The sequence below is a fragment of the Petromyzon marinus genome, unplaced genomic scaffold (genome assembly GCF_048934315.1).
Source record: "Petromyzon marinus isolate PM22_M1 ecotype Great Lakes invasive population unplaced genomic scaffold, UKy_Petmar_22M1.pri1.0 PM_Scaffold_61, whole genome shotgun sequence".
Lineage (NCBI taxonomy): Eukaryota > Metazoa > Chordata > Hyperoartia > Petromyzontiformes > Petromyzontidae > Petromyzon > Petromyzon marinus.
In genome coordinates this window covers 340,348-361,625 of record NW_027423624.1, presented here as the reverse complement: position 1 = coordinate 361,625, position 21,278 = coordinate 340,348, and the positions used below count along the sequence as shown (strand labels likewise).

Genomic DNA, 21,278 nt, shown 5'->3' with positions numbered 1-21,278 from the left:
AGTGTTAATCACTGAGACTCACAGAGCCAGACTGAGGCTCCCACAGGGGTCAGTGTTAATCACTGAGACTCACAGAGACAGACTAAGGCTCCCACAGGGTTCAGTGTTAATCACTGCGACTCACAGAGTCAGACTAAGGCTCCCTCAGGGTTCAGTGTTAATCACTGAGACTCAGAGCCAGGCTGAGGCTCCCACAGGGTTCAGTGTTAATCACTGAGACTCACAGAGCCAGACTGAGGCGCCCACAGGGTTCAGTGTCAATCACTGAGGCACACAGAGCCAGACTAATGCTCCCACAGGGTTCAGTGTTAATCACTGAGGCACACAGAGCCAGACTGAGACTCCCACAGGGTTCAGTGTTAATCACTGAGGCACACAGAGCCAGACTGAGACTCCCACAGGGTTCAGTGTTAATTGCTGGTGACGTCATCGAGCACATGCCTCCCCGTGCGTAGTGACGTCACAGCGAACACCGTCGGCCTAACCGATTGTGGTCTGACGTCACCGTGTACAAGCCCCACCCTCCTCCCCTGTGCGCCGCCGTGACGTCGAGACGCACGAGCCTCATCGTGCGTCGTGACGTCACCACGGGAACAGTCGGCTGTCGTTTGTACGATGTGACGTCACCGCGTAAGTGCCACCCCCACCACCGTGTGCCGTGACGTCACCACGCACGTGTCTCCCCGAGCGTTGTGACGTCACCACGTAAGTGCCCCCACCCCCGCACCACCGTGCGCCGTGACGTCATTGCGCACGAGCCGCCAGTTGCGTCGTGACGTCATCACGTACAGCAGTCACGTCACCGGAAGTAGTTCTGGCTGCGCGCTTCACTTCCGCTCCGTGTGTACAGTAGCGAGGAGCCGTACAGTGCGAGCGGGGAATCACCAAAAATCACGAGCCATCATCACCACGTCGGCCTCTGGTCGATAAACCTTCAGGAAGGAATCGCCAGCCTCACCACCACCATCACCACCCATCATCATCACCACCGCCACGGTCTTTGGGCGATAAATCTTGGAGCGGGTATTCAGCGTAGTCACCATCACCACCACCACCCATCATCACCACCGCCACGGTCTTTGGGCGATAAATCTTTAATCGAGGCTTTAAATTCGAGATCCACGTTGCCGTCACCATGGTGAGCACTGTCACTGTGTGTGTGTGTCACTCTGTGTGTGTGTCACTGTGTGTGTGTGTCACTGTGTGTGTGTGTCACTGTGTGTGTCACTGTGTGTGTGTGTCACTGTGTGTGTGTGTCACTGTGTGTGTGTCACTGTGTGTGTGTCACTGTGTGTGTCACTGTGTGTGTGTCACTGTGTGTGTCACTGTGTGTGTCACTGTGTGTGTGTGTCACTGTGTGTCAATGTGTGTGTGTCACTGTGTGTGTGTCACTGTGTGTGTGTCACTGTGTGTGTGTCACTGTGTGTCAATGTGTGTGTGTGTCACTGTGTGTGTCACTGTGTGTGTCACTGTGTGTGTGTCTCACGGTGTGTGTCACTGTGTGTGTGTCACTGTGTGTGTCACTGTGTGTGTGTCACTCTGTGTGTGTGTCACTGTGTGTGTGTGTCACTGTGTTGTGTGTGTCACTGTGTGTGTGTTACTATGTGTGTGTGTGTCACTGTGTGTGTGTGTGTCACTGTGTGTGTCACTGTGTGTAACTGTGTGTGTGTGTCACTGTGTGTGTGTGTCACTCTGTGTGTGTCACTGTGTGTGTGTGTCACTGTGTGTGTGTGTCACTGTGTGTGTGTCACTGTGTTGTGTGTGTCACTGTGTGTGTGTGTGTGTCACTGTGTGTGTGTGTCACTGTGTGTGTTACTATGTGTGTGTGTCACTGTGTGTGTGTGTCACTGTGTGTGTCACTGTGTGTGTGTGTCACTGTGTGTGTCACTGTGTGTGTCACTGTGTGTCACTGTGTGTGTGTGTCACTGTGTGTGTCACTGTGTGTCACTGTGTGTGTGTGTCACTTGTGTGTGTGTCACTGTGTGTCACTGTGTCACTGTGTGGGTGTGTCACTCTGTGTGTGTGTCACTTGTGTGTGTCACTGTGTGTGTCACTCTGTGTGTGTGTGTCACTCTGTGTGTGTGTGTCACTGTGTGTGTGTGTCACTGTGTGTGTGTGTCACTGTGTGTGTGTGTCACTTGTGTGTGTGTGTCACTGTGTGTGTGTCACTGTGTGTGTGTGTCACTCTGTGTGTGTGTCACTGTGTGTGTGTGTGTCACTGTGTGGTGTGTGTCACTGTGTGTGTGTTACTATGTGTGTGTGTCACTGTGTGTGTGTGTCACTGTGTGTGTGTATCACTTGTGTGTGTGTGTCACTGTGTGTGTGTGTCACTGTGTGTGTGTGTCACTCTGTGTGTGTCACTGTGTGTGTGTGTCACTGTGTGTGTGTCACTGTGTGTGTGTGTCACTGTGTGTGTTACTATGTGTGTGTGTCACTGTGTGTGTGTCACTGTGTGTGTCACTGTGTGTCACTGTGTGTGTGTGTCACTGTGTGTGTCACTGTGTGTCACTGTGTGTGTGTGTCACTGTGTGTGTCACTGTGTGTGTGTGTGTAACTGTGTGTGTGTGTCACTGTGTGTGTCACTGTGTGTGTCACTGTGTGTGTGTGTCACTGTGCGTGTCACTGTGTGTCACTGTGTGTGTGTCACTGTGTGTGTGTCACTGTGTGTGTGTGTGTCACTGTGTGTCACTGTGTGTGTCACTATGTGTCACTGTGTGTGTGTGTCACTGTGTGTGTGTCACTGTGTGTGTGTGTCACTGTGTGTGTGTGTGTCACTGTGTGTCACTGTGTGTGTGTGTCACTGTGTGTGTCACTGTGTTTGTCACTGTGTGTGTGTGTCACTGTGTGTGTGTCACTGTGTGTGTCAGTGTGTGTGTGTGTGTCACTGTGTGTGTGTGTCACTGTGTGTGTGTCACTGTGTGTGTCACTGTGTGTGTGTGTCACTGTGTGTGTGTGTCACTGTGTGTGTGTCACTGTGTGTGTGTCACTGTGTGTGTCACTGTGTGTGTCACTGTGTGTGTGTGTCACTGTGTGTCAATGTGTGTGTGTCACTGTGTGTGTGTCACTGTGTGTGTGTCACTGTGTGTGTGTCACTGTGTGTCAATGTGTGTGTGTGTCACTGTGTGTGTCACTGTGTGTGTCACTGTGTGTGTGTCTCACGGTGTGTGTCACTGTGTGTGTGTCACTGTGTGTGTCACTGTGTGTGTGTCACTCTGTGTGTGTGTCACTGTGTGTGTGTGTCACTGTGTTGTGTGTGTCACTGTGTGTGTGTTACTATGTGTGTGTGTGTCACTGTGTGTGTGTGTGTCACTGTGTGTGTCACTGTGTGTAACTGTGTGTGTGTGTCACTGTGTGTGTGTGTCACTCTGTGTGTGTCACTGTGTGTGTGTGTCACTGTGTGTGTGTGTCACTGTGTGTGTGTCACTGTGTTGTGTGTGTCACTGTGTGTGTGTGTGTGTCACTGTGTGTGTGTGTCACTGTGTGTGTTACTATGTGTGTGTGTCACTGTGTGTGTGTGTCACTGTGTGTGTCACTGTGTGTGTGTGTCACTGTGTGTGTCACTGTGTGTGTCACTGTGTGTCACTGTGTGTGTGTGTCACTGTGTGTGTCACTGTGTGTCACTGTGTGTGTGTGTCACTTGTGTGTGTGTCACTGTGTGTCACTGTGTCACTGTGTGGGTGTGTCACTCTGTGTGTGTGTCACTTGTGTGTGTCACTGTGTGTGTCACTCTGTGTGTGTGTGTCACTCTGTGTGTGTGTGTCACTGTGTGTGTGTGTCACTGTGTGTGTGTGTCACTGTGTGTGTGTGTCACTTGTGTGTGTGTGTCACTGTGTGTGTGTCACTGTGTGTGTGTGTCACTCTGTGTGTGTGTCACTGTGTGTGTGTGTGTGTCACTGTGTGGTGTGTGTCACTGTGTGTGTGTTACTATGTGTGTGTGTCACTGTGTGTGTGTGTCACTGTGTGTGTGTATCACTTGTGTGTGTGTGTCACTGTGTGTGTGTGTCACTGTGTGTGTGTGTCACTCTGTGTGTGTCACTGTGTGTGTGTGTCACTGTGTGTGTGTCACTGTGTGTGTGTGTCACTTGTGTGTGTGTGTCACTGTGTGTGTGTGTCACTCTGTGTGTGTCACTGTGTGTGTGTGTCACTGTGTGTGTGTCACTGTGTGTGTGTCACTGTGTGTGTGTCACTGTGTTGTGTGTGTCACTGTGTGTGTGTTACTATGTGTGTGTGTCACTGTGTGTGTGTGTCACTGTGTGTGTCACTGTGTGTGTGTGTCACTGTGTGTGTCACTGTGTGTGTCACTGTGTGTCACTTTGTGTGTGTGTGTCACTGTGTGTGTCACTGTGTGTCACTGTGTGTGTGTGTCACTTGTGTGTGTGTCACTGTATGTCACTGTGTCACTGTGGGTGTGTCACTCTGTGTGTGTGTCACTTGTGTGTGTCACTGTGTGTGTCACTGTGTGTGTCACTCTGTGTGTGTCACTGTGTGTGTGTGTCACTGTGTGTGTGTGTCACTGTGTGTGTGTGTCACTGTGTGTGTGTCACTGTGTGTGTGTCACTGTGTGTGTGTGTCACTGTGTGTGTGTCACTGTGTGTGTCACTGTGTGTGTGTGTCACTCTGTGTGTGTCACTGTGTGTGTGTGTCACTGTGTGTGTGTCACTGTGTTGTGTGTGTCACTGTGTGTGTTACTATGTGTGTGTGTCACTGTGTGTGTGTCACTGTGTGTGTCACTGTGTGTCACTGTGTGTGTGTGTCACTGTGTGTGTCACTGTGTGTCACTGTGTGTGTGTGTCACTGTGTGTGTCACTGTGTGTGTGTGTGTAACTGTGTGTGTGTGTCACTGTGTGTGTCACTGTGTGTGTCACTGTGTGTGTGTGTCACTGTGCGTGTCACTGTGTGTCACTGTGTGTGTGTCACTGTGTGTGTGTCACTGTGTGTGTGTGTGTCACTGTGTGTCACTGTGTGTGTCACTATGTGTCACTGTGTGTGTGTGTCACTGTGTGTGTGTCACTGTGTGTGTGTGTCACTGTGTGTGTGTGTGTCACTGTGTGTCACTGTGTGTGTGTGTCACTGTGTGTGTCACTGTGTTTGTCACTGTGTGTGTGTGTCACTGTGTGTGTGTCACTGTGTGTGTCAGTGTGTGTGTGTGTGTCACTGTGTGTGTGTGTCACTGTGTGTGTGTCACTGTGTGTGTCACTGTGTGTGTGTGTCACTGTGTGTGTGTGTCACTGTGTGTGTGTCACTGTGTGTGTCACTATGTGTGTCACTGTGTGTCACTGTGTGTGTCACTGTGTGTGTCACTGTGTGTGTGTCACTGTGTGTGTGTGTGTCTGTGTGTCACTGTGTGTGTCACTGTGTGTGTGTGTCACTGTGTGTGTCACTGTGTGTGTGTCACTGTGTGTGTGTCACTGTGTGTGTGTCACTGTGTGACGTCACTGTGTGTGTGTCACTGTGTGTGTGTCACTGTGTGTGTCACTGTGTGTGTGTGTCACTGTGTGTGTGTCACTGTGTGTGTGTCACTGTGTGTGTGTGTCACTGTGTGTGTGTAACTGTGCGTGTGTCATTGTGTGTGTGTGTCACTGTGTGTGTGTCACTGTGTGTGTGTCACTGTGTGTGTCACTGTGTGTGTGTCACTGTGTGTGTGTCACTGTCTGTGTGTCACTGTGTGTGTGTGTCACTGTGTGTGTGTCACTGTGTGTGTGTCACTGTGTGTGTCACTGTGTGTGTGTCACTGTGTGTGTCACTGTGTGTGTCTCACTGTGTGTGTGTCACTGTGTGTGTCACTCTGTGTGTGTGTCACTGTGTGTGTGTGTCTCACTGTGTGTGTGTGTGTGTCACTGTGTGAATGTGTGTGTCACTGTGTGTGTGTGTCACTGTGTGTGTGTGTCACTGTGTGTGTGTCACTGTGTGTGTGTGTCACTCTGTGTGTGTGTCACTGTGTGTGTGTGTGTCACTGTGTGTGTGTGTCACTGTGTGTGTGTGTCACTGTGTGTGTGTGTCACTCTGTGTGTGTGTCACTGTGTGTGTCACTGTGTTTGTCACTGTGTGTGTGTGTGTGTCACTGTGTGTGTGTCACTGTGTGTCAGTGTGTGTGTGTGTGTCACTGTGTGTGTGTCACTGTGTGTGTGTCACTGTGTGTGTCACTGTGTGTGTGTCACTGTGTGTGTGTCACTGTGTGTGTCACTATGTGTGTCACTGTGTGTGTCACTGTGTGTGTCACTGTGTGTGTGTCACTGTGTGTGTGTGTCTGTGTGTCACTGTGTGTGTCACTGTGTGTGTGTGTCACTGTGTGTGTCACTGTGTGTGTCACTGTGTGTGTGTCACTGTGTGTGTGTCACTGTGTGACGTCACTGTGTGTGTGTGTGTGTCACTGTGTGTGTGTCACTGTGTGTCACTGTGTGTGTGTGTCACTGTATGTGTGTCACTGTGTGTGTGTGTGTCACTGTGTGTGTGTCACTGTGTGTGTGTCACTGTGTGTGTCACTGTGTGTGTGTGTCACTGTGTGTCACTGTGTGTGTGTGTGTCACTGTGTGTGTGTAACTGTGCGTGTGTCATTGTGTGTATGTGTCACTGTGTGTGTGTCACTGTGTGTGTCACTGTGTGTGTGTCACTGTGTGTGTGTCACTGTGTGTGTGTGTGTCACTGTGTGTGTGTCACTGTGTGTGTGTCACTGTGTGTGTCACTGTGTGTGTCACTGTGTGTGTGTGTCACTGTGTGTCACTGTGTGTGTGTGTGTCACTGTGTGTGTGTAACTGTGCGTGTGTCATTGTGTGTATGTGTCACTGTGTGTGTGTCACTGTGTGTGTGTCACTGTGTGTGTGTCACTGTGTGTGTGTCACTGTGTGTGTGTCACTGTCTGTGTGTCACTGTGTGTGTCACTGTGTGTGTGTCACTGTGTGTGTCACTGTGTGTGTGTCACTGTGTGTGTCACTGTGTGTGTGTCACTGTGTGTGTCTCACTGTGTGTGTGTCACTGTGTGTCACTGTGTGTGTCACTGTGTGTGTGTGTCTCACTGTGTGTGTGTGTGTCACTGTGTGAATGTGTGTGTCACTGTGTGTGTCACTGTGTGTGTCACTGTGTGTGTGTCACTGTGTGTGTGTGTCACTGTGTGTGGCACTGTGTGTGGCACTGTGTGTGTGTCACTGTGTGTGTCACTGTGTGTGTCTGTGTATGTGTCTGTGTATGTGTCACTGTGTGTGTCACTGTGTGTGTGTCGCTGTGTGTGTGTGTGTCACTGTGTGTGTCACTGTGTGTGTCTGTGTGTGTCTGTGTATGTGTCACTGTGTGTGTCACTGTGTGTGTGTCACTGTGTGTGTGTCACTGTGTGTGTCACTGTGTGTGTGTCACTGTGTGTGTCACTGTGTGTGTCACTGTGTGTGTCACTGTGTGTGTGTGTCACTGTGTGTTTCACTGTGTGTGTGTCACTGTTTGTGTGTGTCACTGTGTGTGTGTCACTGTGTGTGTGTGTCACTGTGTGTGTGTGTGTCACTGTGTGTGTGTGTCACTGTGTGTGTCACTGTGTGACGTCACTGTGTGTCACTGTGTGTGTCACTGTGTCTGTGTCACTGTGGGTGTGTCACTGTGTGTGTCACTGTGTCACTGTGTGTCACTGTGTGTGTCACTCTGTGTGTGTGTCACTGTGTGTGTGTGTCTCACTGTGTGTGTGTGTGTGTCACTGTGTGAATGTGTGTGTCACTGTGTGTGTGTGTCACTGTGTGTGTGTGTCACTGTGTGTGTGTCACTGTGTGTGTGTGTCACTCTGTGTGTGTCACTGTGTGTGTGTCACTGTGTGTGTGTCACTGTGTGACGTCACTGTGTGTGTCACTGTGTGTGTGTCACTGTGTGACGTCACTGTGTGTGTGTCACTGTGTGTGTCACTGTGTGTCACTCTGTGTGTGTCACTCTGTGTGTGTGTCACTGTGTGACGTCACTGTGTGTGTCACTGTGTGACGTCACTGTGTGTGCGTCACTGTGTGACGTCACTGCGTGTTTCTAGTTCAACGTTCTGGAGCACGCCTTCCTAAGGCCGCTCTCAAGCCGCTTCACCACGCAGTTCCGCTGCTACTCTGTCTCCATGTTCCCTGGCAACGAGCGCTCGGACGTCGAGCGTGGTGGAAAGAGTGAGGGCCACTCACCTAGTCACTCACTCACCTAGTCACTCACCTAGTCACTCACCCAGCTACTCACTCACTCAGTCACTCACCCAGTCACTCATACACTCACTCAGTCACTCACCTAGTCACTCACTCAGCTACTCACTCACTCAGTCACTCACCCAGTCACTCATACACTCACTCAGTCACTCACCTAGTCACTCACTCAGTCACTCACCTAGTCACTCACTCAGCTACTCACCTAGTCACTCACCCACTCACTCAGCTACTCACCCAGTCACTCACCCAGTCACTCAGCTACTCACTCAGCTACTCACCTAGTCACTCACCTACTCACTCAGCTACTCACCCAGTCACTCACCTACTCACTCAGCTACTCACCCAGCTACTCACTCAGCTACTCACCTAGTCACTCACCTACTCACTCAGCTACTCACCCAGTCACTCACCCACTCACTCAGCTACTCACTCAGCTACTCACCCACTCACTCAGCTACTCACCCAGCTACTCACTCAGCTACTCACCTAGTCACTCACCTACTCACTCACTCAGTCACTCATTCACTCACCCAGTCACTCAGTCACTCACTCACTCACCCACTCACTCACTCAGTCACTCACTCACTCACCTACTCACTCACTCACTCACCTAGTCACTCAGCTACTCACTCAGTTACTCACCCAGTCACTCACTTACTCAACTACTCACTCAGCTACTCACTCAGTCACTCACCCACTCACTCAGCTACTCACTCAGCTACTCACCCAGTCACTCACTCAGCTACTCACCCAGCTACTCACCTAGTCACTCACCTACTCACTCAGCTACTCACCCAGTCACTCACCTACTCACTCAGCTACTCACCCAGTCACTCACTCAGCTACTCACTCAGCTACTCACCCAGTCACTCACCTACTCACTCAGCTACTCACCCAGTCACTCACCCACTCACACAGCTACTCACTCAGCTACTCACCTAGTCACTCACCTACTCACTCAGCTACTCACCCAGTCACTCACCTACTCACTCAGCTACTCACCCAGCTACTCACTCAGCTACTCACCTAGTCACTCATACACTCACTCACCTACTCACTCACCCACTCACTCACCCACTCACTCAGCTACTCACTCAGCTACTCACCCAGTCACTCACCTACTCACTCAGCTACTCACCCAGTCACTCACCCAGTCACTCAGCTACTCACTCAGCTACTCACCTAGTCACTCACCTACTCACTCAGCTACTCACCCAGTCACTCACCTACTCACTCAGCTACTCACCCAGCTACTCACTCAGCTACTCACCTAGTCACTCATACACTCACTCACCTACTCACTCACCCACTCACTTACCCACTCACTCAGCTACTCACTCAGCTACTCACCCAGTCACTCACCTACTCACTCAGCTACTCACCCATTCACTCACCCAGTCACTCAGCTACTCACTCAGCTACTCACCTAGTCACTCACCTACTCACTCAGCTACTCACCCAGTCACTCACCTACTCACTCAGCTACTCACCCAGCTACTCACTCAGCTACTCACCTAGTCACTCACCTACTCACTCAGCTACTCACCCAGTCACTCACCCACTCACTCAGCTACTCACTCAGCTACTCACCCACTCACTCAGCTACTCACCCAGCTACTCACTCAGCTACTCACCTAGTCACTCACCTACTCACTCACTCAGTCACTCACTCACTCAGTCACTCACCAACTCACTCACCTAGTCACTCACCCACTCACTCACCCACTCACCCAGCTACTCACCCAGTCACTCACCCAGTCACTCAGCTACTCACTCACCTACTCACTCAGCTACTCACCTAGTCACTCATACACTCACTCACCTACTCACTCACCCACCCACTCACTCACCCACCCACTCACTCACCCACTCACTCACTCACTCACCCACTCACTCACTCACTCACCCACTCACCCAGTCACTCACTCACTCACCCACTCACCCAGTCACTCACTCACTCACTCACCCACTCACTCACTCACCCACTCACTCACTCACTCACTCACCCACTCACTCACTCACTCACCCACTCACCCAGTCACTCACTCACTCACTCACCCACTCACCCAGTCACTCACTCACTCACCCACTCACTCACTCACCCACTCACTCAGCTACTCACCTAGTCACTCACCTAGTCACTCACCTACTCACTCACTCACACACTCACTCACTCACCCACTCACTCAGCTACTCACCCAGCTACTCACCTAGTCACTCACCCAGTCACTCAGCTACTCACCTAGTCACTCACCTACTCACTCACTCACTCACACACTCACCTACTCACTCACCTACTCACTCACTCACACACTCACTCACTCACCTACTCACTCACTCACACACTCACTCACTCACCCACTCACTCAGCTACTCACTCAGCTACTCACCCAGTCACTCATACACTCAGTCACTCAGTCACTCACTCACTCAGTCACTCACCTACTCACTCACCCACTCACTCAGCTACTCACTCAGCTACTCACCCACTCACCTACTCACTCGCTCAGTCACTCAGCTACTCACCTAGTCACTCACCTACTCACTCACTCACACACTCACTCACTCACTCACACACTCACCTACTCACTCACCTACTCACTCACTCACACACTCACCTACTCACTCACCTACTCACTCACTCACACACTCACCTACTCACTCACCTACTCACTCACTCACCCACTCACTCAGCTACTCACTCAGCTACTCACCCAGTCACTCACCCACTCACACACTCAGTCACTCAGCTACTCACTCACTCAGTCACTCAGTCACTCACCCAGTCACTCAGTCACTCACTCACTCAGTCACTCACCCACTCACTCACTCACTCACCCAGTCACTCACCCAGTCACTCACCTACTCACTCAGTCACTCACCTACTCACTCACACACTCACTCAGTCACTCACCCAGTCACTCAGCTACTCACTCAGCTACTCACTCACTCACCCACTCACTCACTCACCCACTCACCCAGTCACTCACCCAGTCACTCACCCACTCACTCAGCTACTCACTCAGCTACTCACCTAGTCACTCACCTACTCACTCACTCAGTCACTCAGTCACTCACTCACTCACTCACCCACTCACTCACCCACTCACTCAGCTACTCACCCAGTCACTCACCTACTCACTCACTCACTCACCCAGTCACTCACCTACTCACTCAGCTACTCACCCAGTCACTCAGCTACTCACTCAGTCACTCACTCACTCAAACACTCACCTACTCACTCACTCAGCTACTCACTCAGCTACTCACTCACTCACTCACCCACTCACTCAGCTACTCACCCAGTCACTCATACACTCACTCACTCACTCACCCACTCACTCACCCACTCACTCACCCACTCACCTACTCACTCACTCACCCACTCACTCAGTCACTCACCTACTCACTCAGTCACTCACCTACTCACTCACCCAGTCACTCAGCTACTCACTCAGCTACTCACCCACTCACTCAGCTACTCACCCAGCTACTCACTCAGCTACTCACCTAGTCACTCACCTACTCACTCACTCAGTCACTCACTCACTCAGTCACTCACCAACTCACTCACCTAGTCACTCACCCACTCACTCACCCACTCACCCAGCTACTCACCCAGTCACTCACCCAGTCACTCAGCTACTCACTCACCTACTCACTCAGCTACTCACCTAGTCACTCATACACTCACTCACCTACTCACTCACCCACCCACTCACCCACCCACTCACTCACCCACCCACTCACTCACCCACTCACTCACTCACTCACCCACTCACTCACTCACTCACCCAGTCACTCACTCACCCACTCACCCAGTCACTCACTCACTCACTCACCCACTCACTCACTCACCCACTCACTCACTCACTCACCCACTCACTCACTCACTCACCCACTCACCCAGTCACTCACTCACTCACCCACTCACCCAGTCACTCACTCACTCACTCACCCACTCACTCACTCACCCACTCACTCAGCTACTCACCTAGTCACTCACCTAGTCACTCACCTACTCACTCACTCACACACTCACTCACTCACCCACTCACTCAGCTACTCACCCAGCTACTCACCTAGTCACTCACCCAGTCACTCAGCTACTCACCTAGTCACTCACCTACTCACTCACTCACTCACACACTCACCTACTCACTCACCTACTCACTCACTCACACACTCACTCACTCACTCACCTACTCACTCACTCACACACTCACTCACTCACCCACTCACTCAGCTACTCACTCAGCTACTCACCCAGTCACTCATACACTCAGTCACTCAGTCACTCACTCACTCAGTCACTCACCTACTCACTCACCCACTCACTCAGCTACTCACTCAGCTACTCACCCACTCACCTACTCACTCGCTCAGTCACTCAGCTACTCACCTAGTCACTCACCTACTCACTCACTCACACACTCACTCACTCACCCACTCACTCAGCTACTCACTCACTCACACACTCACTCACTCACTCACCTACTCACTCACTCACACACTCACCTACTCACTCACCTACTCACTCACTCACACACTCACCTACTCACTCACCTACTCACTCACTCACACACTCACCTACTCACTCACCTACTCACTCACTCACCCACTCACTCAGCTACTCACTCAGCTACTCACCCAGTCACTCACCCACTCACACACTCAGTCACTCAGCTACTCACTCACTCACTCAGTCACTCACCCAGTCACTCAGTCACTCACTCACTCAGTCACTCACCCACTCACTCACTCACTCACCCAGTCACTCACCCAGTCACTCACCTACTCACTCAGTCACTCACCTACTCACTCACACACTCACTCAGTCACTCACCCAGTCACTCAGCTACTCACTCAGCTACTCACTCACTCACCCACTCACTCACTCACCCACTCACCCAGTCACTCACCCAGTCACTCACCCACTCACTCAGCTACTCACTCAGCTACTCACCTAGTCACTCACCTACTCACTCACTCAGTCACTCAGTCACTCACTCACTCACCCACTCACTCACCCACTCACTCAGCTACTCACCCAGTCACTCACCTACTCACTCACTCACTCACCCAGTCACTCACCTACTCACTCAGCTACTCACCCAGTCACTCAGCTACTCACTCAGTCACTCACTCACTCACACACTCACCTACTCACTCACTCAGCTACTCACTCAGCTACTCACTCACTCACCCACTCACTCAGCTACTCACCCAGTCACTCATACACTCACTCACTCACTCACCCACTCACTCACCCACTCACTCACCCACTCACCTACTCACTCACTCACCCACTCACTCAGTCACTCACCTACTCACTCAGTCACTCACCTACTCACTCACCCAGTCACTCAGCTACTCACTCAGCTACTCACTCACCTACTCACTCACTCACCCACTCACTCACCCACTCACCTACTCACTCACCCACTCACTCACTCACCTACTCACTCACTCACTCAGTCACTCACCTACTCACCCACCCACTCACCCAGTCACTCACTCACCTACTCACCCAGTCACTCACCCAGTCACTCACTCAGCTACTCACCCAGTCACTCACCTACTCACCTACTCACTCAGCTACTCACCCAGTCACTCACCTACTCACTCACTCACCTACTCACCCAGTCACTCAGCTACTCACCCAGTCACTCACCCAGTCACTTAGTCACTCACCTACTCACTCAGTCACTCACCTACTCACTCAGTCACTCAGTCACTCACTCACTCACCCAGTCACTCACCCAGTCACTCGCTCAGCTACTCACCCAGTCACTCACCTACTCACCCACTCACCTACTCACTCACCTACTCACTCAGTCACTCACCTACTCACTCAGTCACTCACCTACTCACTCACTCACTCACCCACTCACCCACTCACTCAGCTACTCACCCAGTCACTCAGTTACTCACTCACTCACTCAACTACTCACTCAGTCACTCACCTACTCACTCACTCAATCACCCACTCACCCACTCACTCAGCTACTCACCCAGTCACTCACCCAGTCACTCAGCTGCTCACTCAGCTACTCACTCACCTACTCACTCACTCACCCACTCACCCACTCACTCAGCTACTCACCCAGTCACTCACCTACTCACTCACCTACTCACTCAGTCACTCACCTACTCACTCAGTCACTCACCTACTCACTCACTCACTCACCCACTCACCCAGTCACTCAGCTACTCACTCAGCTACTCACTCACTCACACACTTACCCACTCACTCACCCACTCACTCACTCACCCACTCACTCACTCACCCACTCACCCACTCACTCAGCTACTCACCCAGTCACTCACCTACTCACTCACTCACCTACTCACTCAGTCACTCACCTACTCACTCACTCACCCACTCACTCAGCTACTCACCCAGTCACTCACCTACTCACTCACTCACCTACTCACTCAGTCACTCACCTACTCACTCACTCACTCACCCACTCACCCACTCACTCAGCTACTCACCCAGTCACTCACCTACTCACTCACCCACTCACCTACTCACTCACTCACCCACTCACCCACTCACCCACACACTCACCCACTCACTCACTCACTCACCCACTCACTCAGCTACTCACCCACTCACTCACCCACTCACACACTCACTCACTCACTCACCCACTCACCCACTCACTCACCCACTCACTCACCCACTCACTCACCCACTCACTCACTCACCCACCCACCCACTCACTCACTCACCCACTCACTCACTCACTGTTGATGATGCTGATGATGTTCCTCATGATGTTGATGCTGATGATGATGATGCTGATGATGATGTTGCTGCTGCTGATGATGTTAATGATGATGATGCTGCTGATGATGATGATGTTGTTGTTGTTGTTGTTTCATTCCCTGCAGTCATTCTGCCGCCATCAGCCCTGGACCAACTCAGTGAGTTGACCCACACACAGACAAAGCTCCCCCAGGTAGCCTCTAGCAGGGCTGCAGGGGCAAGTGGTGTTAGTAGCGAGTAGCAGCAGCAGTGTCTATGTACTACACACACCACACACACAGACAAAGCTACCCCAGGTAGCCTCTAGCAGGGCTGTAGGGGCAAGTGGTGTTAGTAGCGAGTAGCAGCAGCAGTGTCTATGTACTACACTCACCACACACAGACAAAGCTACCCCAGGTAGCCTCTAGCAGGGCTGTAGGAGCAAGTGCTGTTGGTAGCGAGTAGCATCAGCAGTGTCTATGTACTACACACACCACACACAGACAAAGCTCCCCCAGGTAGCCTCTAGCAGGGCTGTAGGAGCAAGTGCTGTCTCCCCCCATGTCTCCCCCTGTCTCTCCCTGTCTCCCCGTGTCTCCCCGTGTCTCACTCCCGTGTCTCACCCCCGTGTCTCCCCGTGTCTCCCCCCCCGTGTCTCCCTCTGTCTCCCCGTGTCTCCCCGCGTCTCCACGTGTCTCCCTGCGTCTCCCCGTGTCTCCCCGTGTCTCCCCGTGTCTCCCCGTGTCTCCCCGTGTCTCCCCGTGTCTCCCCGTGTCTCCCCCGTGTCTCCCCGTGTCTCCCCGTGTCTCCCCGTGTCTCCCCGTGTCTCCCCGTGTCTCCCCGTGTCTCCCCGTGTCTCCCCCGTGTCTCCCTCGTGTCACCCCGTGTCTCCCCGTGTCTCCCCGTGTCTCCCCCGTGTCTCCCTCGTGTCTCCCCGTGTCTCCCCCCCGTGTCTCCCCGTGTCTCCCCGTGTCTCCCCGTGTCTCCCCGTGTCTCCCCCTGTCTCCCCGTGTCTCCCCGTGTCACCCCGTGTCCCCTCGTGTCTCCCCGTGTCTCCCCCTGTCTCCCCGTGTCTCCCCGTATCTCCCCGTGTCCCCTCGTGTCTCCCCATGTCTCCCCGTGTCTCCCCGCGTCTCCCCCTGTCTCCCCATGTCTCCCCGTGTCTCCCCGAGTCTCCCCGTGTATCCCCATATCTCCCCGTGTCTCTCCCTGTCTCCCCCTGTCTCCCCGTGTCTCCCCGTGTCTCCCCGTGTCTCACCCCGTGTCTCCCCGTGTCTCCCCGTGTCTCCCCGTGTCTCCCCATATCTCCCCGTGTCTCTCCCTGTCTCCCCGTGTCTCCCCCCCGTGTCTCCCCCCGTGTCTCCCCGTGCCACCCCCTGTCTCCCTGTGTCTCCCCCCCGTCTCACCCCGTGTCTCCCCCCGTCTCACCCCGTGTCTCCCCGTGTCTCCCCGTGTCTCCCCGTGTCTCCCCTTATCTCCCCGTGTCTCCCCTTGTCTCCCCGTGTCTCTCCCTGTCTCCCCGTGTCTCCCCGTGTCTCCCCGCGTCTCCCCCTGTCTCCCCGTGTCTCCCCGTGTCTCCCCGTGTCTCCCCGTGTCTCCCCGTATCTCCCCGTGTCTCACCCCGTGTCTCCCCGTGTCTCCCCGTGTCTCCCCGTGTCTCCCCCTGTCTCCCCGTGTCTCCCCGTGTCTCCCCGTGTCTCCCCGTGTCTCCCCCTGTCTCCCCGTGTCTCCCCCCCCGTCTCTCCCCGTGTCTCCCCGTGTCTCCCCCTGTCTCCCCTGTCTCCCCTTCCGTGTCTCCCCGTGTCTCCCCGTGTCTCCCCCTGTCTCCCCGTGTCTCCCCCTGTCTCCCCGTGTCTCCCCGTGTCTCCCCCCCCGTGTCTCCCCGTGTCTCCCCCTGTCTCCCCGCGTCTCCCCGCGTCTCCCCGTGTCTCCCCGTGTCTCTCCCTGTCTCCCCGTGTCTCACCCCGTGTCTCCCCCTGTCTCCCCGTGTCTCCCCGTGTCTCCCCGTGTCTCCCCGTGTCTCTCCCTGTCTCCCCGTGTCTCACCCCGTGTCTCCCCGTGTCTCCCCCCCGTGTCTCACCCCCTGTCTCCCCGTGTCTCTCCCTGTCTCCCCGTGTCTCCCCGTGTCTCCCCCTGTCTCCCCGTGTCTCCCCATGTCTCCCCGTGTCTCCCCGTGTCTCCCCGTGTCTCCCCCTGTCTCCCCGTGTCTCCCCGTGTCTCCCCCCCGTGTCTCCCCGTGTCTCCCCGTGTCTCCCCGTGTCTCCCCCTGTCTCCCCGTGTCTCCCCGTGTCTCACCCCGTGTCTCCCCGTGTCTCCCCCGTGTCTCCCCTTATCTCCCCGTGTCTCCCCTTATCTCCCCGTGTCTCCCCCTGTCTCCCCGTGTCTCCCCGTGTCTCACCCCGTGTCTCCCCGTGTCTCCCCCCCCGTGTCTCCCCGTGTCTCCCCGTGTCTCCCCCTGTCTCCCCGTGTCTCCCCGTGTCTCCCCGTGTCTCCCCGTGTCTCCCCGTGTCACCCCGTATCTCCCCGTGTCTCACCCCGTGTCTCCCCGTGTCTCCCCCTGTCTCCCCGTGTCCTCCCCGTGTCTCTCCCTGTCTCCCCGTGTCTCCCCTTCTCCCCGTGTCTCCCCGTGTCTCACCCCGTGTCTCCCCGCATCTCCCCGTGTCTCCCCCTGTCTCCCACTGTCTCCCCCTGTCTCCCCCTGTCTCCCCTTATCTCCCCGTGTCTCCCCCCGTGTCTCCCCGTGTCTCCCCGTGTCTCCCGGTGTCTCCCTCTGTCTCCCACTGTCTCCCCCTGTCTCCCCGTGTCTCCCCGTGTCTCCCCGTGTCTCTCCCTGTCTCCCTTTATCTCCCCTTATCTCCCCGTGTCTCCCCGTGTCTCTCCCTGTCTCCCCGTGTCTCCCCCCCGTGTCTCCCCCCCGTGTCTCCCCGTGTCTCACCCCGTGTCTCCCTGTGTCTCCCCTTATCTCCCCGTGTCTCCCCGTGTCTCCTGTGTCTCTCCCTGTCTCCCCGTGTCTCCCCGTGTCTCCCCCCCCGTGTCTCCCCGTGTCTCCCCGCGTCTCCCCCTGTCTCCCACTGTCTCCCACTGTCTCCCCCTGTCTCCCTTGTCTCCCCGTGTCTCCCCGTGTCTCCCCCCATGTCTCCCCGTGTCTCCCCGTGTCTCCCCGTGTCTCCCCTTATCTCCCCGTGTCTCCCCGTGTCTCCCCTTATCTCCCCGTGTCTCCCCGTGTCTCCCCGTGTCTCCCCTTATCTCCCCCTGTCTCCCCGTGTCTCCCCTTATCTCCCCCTGTCTCCCCGTGTCTCCCCTTATCTCCCCCTGTCTCCCCGTGTCTCCCCTTATCTCCCCGTGTCTCCCCGTGTCTCCCCGCGTCTCCCCGTGTCTCCCACTGTCTCCCACTGTCTCCCCCTGTCTCCCCTTGTCTCCCGTGTCTCCCCGTGTCTCCCCCCCATGTCTCCCCGTGTCTCCCCGTGTCTCCCCGTGTCTCCCCCATGTCTCCCCGTGTCTCCCCGTGTCTCCCCGTGTCTCCCCTTATCTCCCCGTGTCTCCCCGTGTCTCCCCTTATCTCCCCGTGTCTCCCCGTGTCTCCCCGTGTCTCCCCTTATCTCCCCCTGTCTCCCCGTGTCTCCCCTTATCTCCCCGTGTCTCCCCGTGTCCTCCCCGTGTCTCTAGGCCGTCTGAACATCACCTACCCCATGCTGTTTAAGCTGACGAATGCTCGCGCTGATCGCAGCACTCACAGCGGCGTGCTGGAGTTCATCGCCGACGAGGGAAAATGTTACCTCCCTTACTGGGTGGGCACTCACCTACTCACTCACCTACTCACCTACTCACTCACCTACTCACCTACTCACCTACACACTCACCTACTCACCTACTCACCTACTCACTCACCTACTCACCTACTCACTCACAGCGGCGTGCTGGAGTTCATCGCCGACGAGGGAAAATGTTACCTCCCTTACTGGGTGTGTACTCACCTACTCACTCACCTACTCACTCACCTACTCACTCACCTACTCACCTACTCACTCACCTACTCACTCACCTACTCACTCACCTACTCACTCACCTACTCACTCACAGCGGCGTGCTGGAGTTCATCGCCGACGAGGGAAAATGTTACCTCCCTTACTGGGTGGGCACTCACCTACTCACCTACTCACTCACCTACTCACCTACTCACTCACTCACTCACTCACTCACCTACTCACCTACTCACTCACCTACTCACTCACTCACCTACTCACCTACTCACCTACTCACTCACTCACCTACTCACCTACTCACCTACTCTACTCACTCACCTACTCACCTACTCACCTACTCACCTACTCACCTACTCACTCACCTACTCACTCACCTACTCACTCACCTACTCACTCACCTACTCACTCACAGCGGCGTGCTGGAGTTCATCGCCGACGAGGGAAAATGTTACCTCCCTTACTGGGTGTTGTACTCACCTACTCACCTACTCACTCACCTACTCACCTACTCACCTACTCACTCACCTACACACTCACCTACTCACCTACTCACTCACCTACTCACTCACAGCGGCGTGCTGGAGTTCATCGCCGACGAGGGAAAATGTTACCTCCCTTACTGGGTGTGTACTCACCTACTCACCTACTCACCTACTCACCTACTCACTCACCTACTCACTCACCTACTCACCTACTCACTCACCTACTCACTCACCTACTCACCTACTCACCTACTCACTCACCTACTCACCTACTCACTCACCTACTCACTCACCTACTCACCTACTCACTCACCTACTCACTCACCTACTCACCTACTCACCTACTCACTCACCTACTCACCTACTCACTCACCTACTCACCTACTCACCTACTCACCTACTCACCTACACACTCACCTACTCACTCACCTACTCACCTACTCACTCACCTACTCACTCACCTACTCACTCACCTACTCACCTACTCACTCACCTACTCACTCACAGCGGTGTGCTGGAGTTCATCGCCGACGAGGGAAAATGTTACCTCCCTTACTGGGTGGGTACTCACCTACTCACTCACCTACTCACCTACTCACCTACTCACTCACCTACTCACTCACCTACTCACCTACTCACTCTGGTGTGGACTCACCTACTTCACTCTAACCTACTCACTCACCTAACTCACCTACTCACCTACTCACTCACCTACTCACCTACTCACTCACCTACTCACTCACAGCGGCGTGCTGGAGTTCATCGCCGACGAGGGAAAATGTTACCTCCCTTACTGGGTGTGTACTCACCTACTCACTCACCTTACTCACTCACCTACTCACCTACTCACCTACTCACTCACCTACACACTCACCAACTCACTCACTCATCTACTCACTCACCTACTCACTCACCTACTCACCTACTCCCTACTCACCAACTCACTCACCTACTCACCAACTCACTCACCTACTCACTCACCTACTCACCTACTCACTCACCTACTCACTCACCTGCACACCTACTCACTCACCTACTCACTCACCTACTCACTCACCTACTCACTCACCTACTCACTCACCTACTCACTCACTCACCTACTCACTCACCTACTCACTCACCTACTCACCTACTCACTCACCTACTCACACACCTACTCACTCACCTACTCACTCACCTACTCACTCACCCACTCACCTACTCACCTACTCACTCACCTACTCACTCACTCACTCACCTACTCACTCACCTACTCACCTACTCCACCTACTCACTCACCTACACACCTACTCACCTACTCACTCACCTACTCACTCACCTACTCACTCACCTACTCACCTACACACTCACCTACTCACTCACCTACTTCACTCACCACTCACTCACCTACTCACTCACAGGGCGTGCTGGAGTTCATCGCCGACGAGGAAAATGTTACCTCCCTTACTCTGGGTGGGCACTCACCTACTCACCTACTCACCTACTCACCTACTCACTCACCTACTCACTCACCTACTCACTCACCTACTCACCTACTCACCTACTCACCTACTCACCTACTCACTCACCTACTCACTCACCTACTCACTCACCTACACACCTACTCACCTACTCACTCACCTACTCACTCACCTACTCACCTACTCACCTACTCACTCACCTACTCACTCACCTACTCACTCACCTACACACCTACTCACCTACTCACCTACTCACTCACCTACTCACTCACCTACTCACCTACTCACTCACCTACTCACCTACACACTCACCTACTCACTCACCTACTCACCTACTCACCAACTCACATCACCTACCTCACTCACTCACCTACTCGTCCACGAACTCACCGTCAACCTACTCACATCACCTACTTCACCTACCTCACATACTCACTCACCTACT

General features: G+C 54.0%; 1 long non-coding RNA gene across 1 annotated transcript; it reads left to right on the top strand.

The window, feature by feature from the left end:
* Positions 1–804: 804 nt before the first annotated feature.
* LOC142923727 (uncharacterized) lies at positions 805–19,094 on the top strand. The gene is made up of 4 exons (XR_012940813.1): positions 805–1,138; positions 7,997–8,120; positions 15,054–15,086; positions 18,575–19,094. It is a non-coding gene; the product is annotated as an uncharacterized LOC142923727 (long non-coding RNA).
* The last annotated feature ends 2,184 nt before the right edge of the window (positions 19,095–21,278 follow it).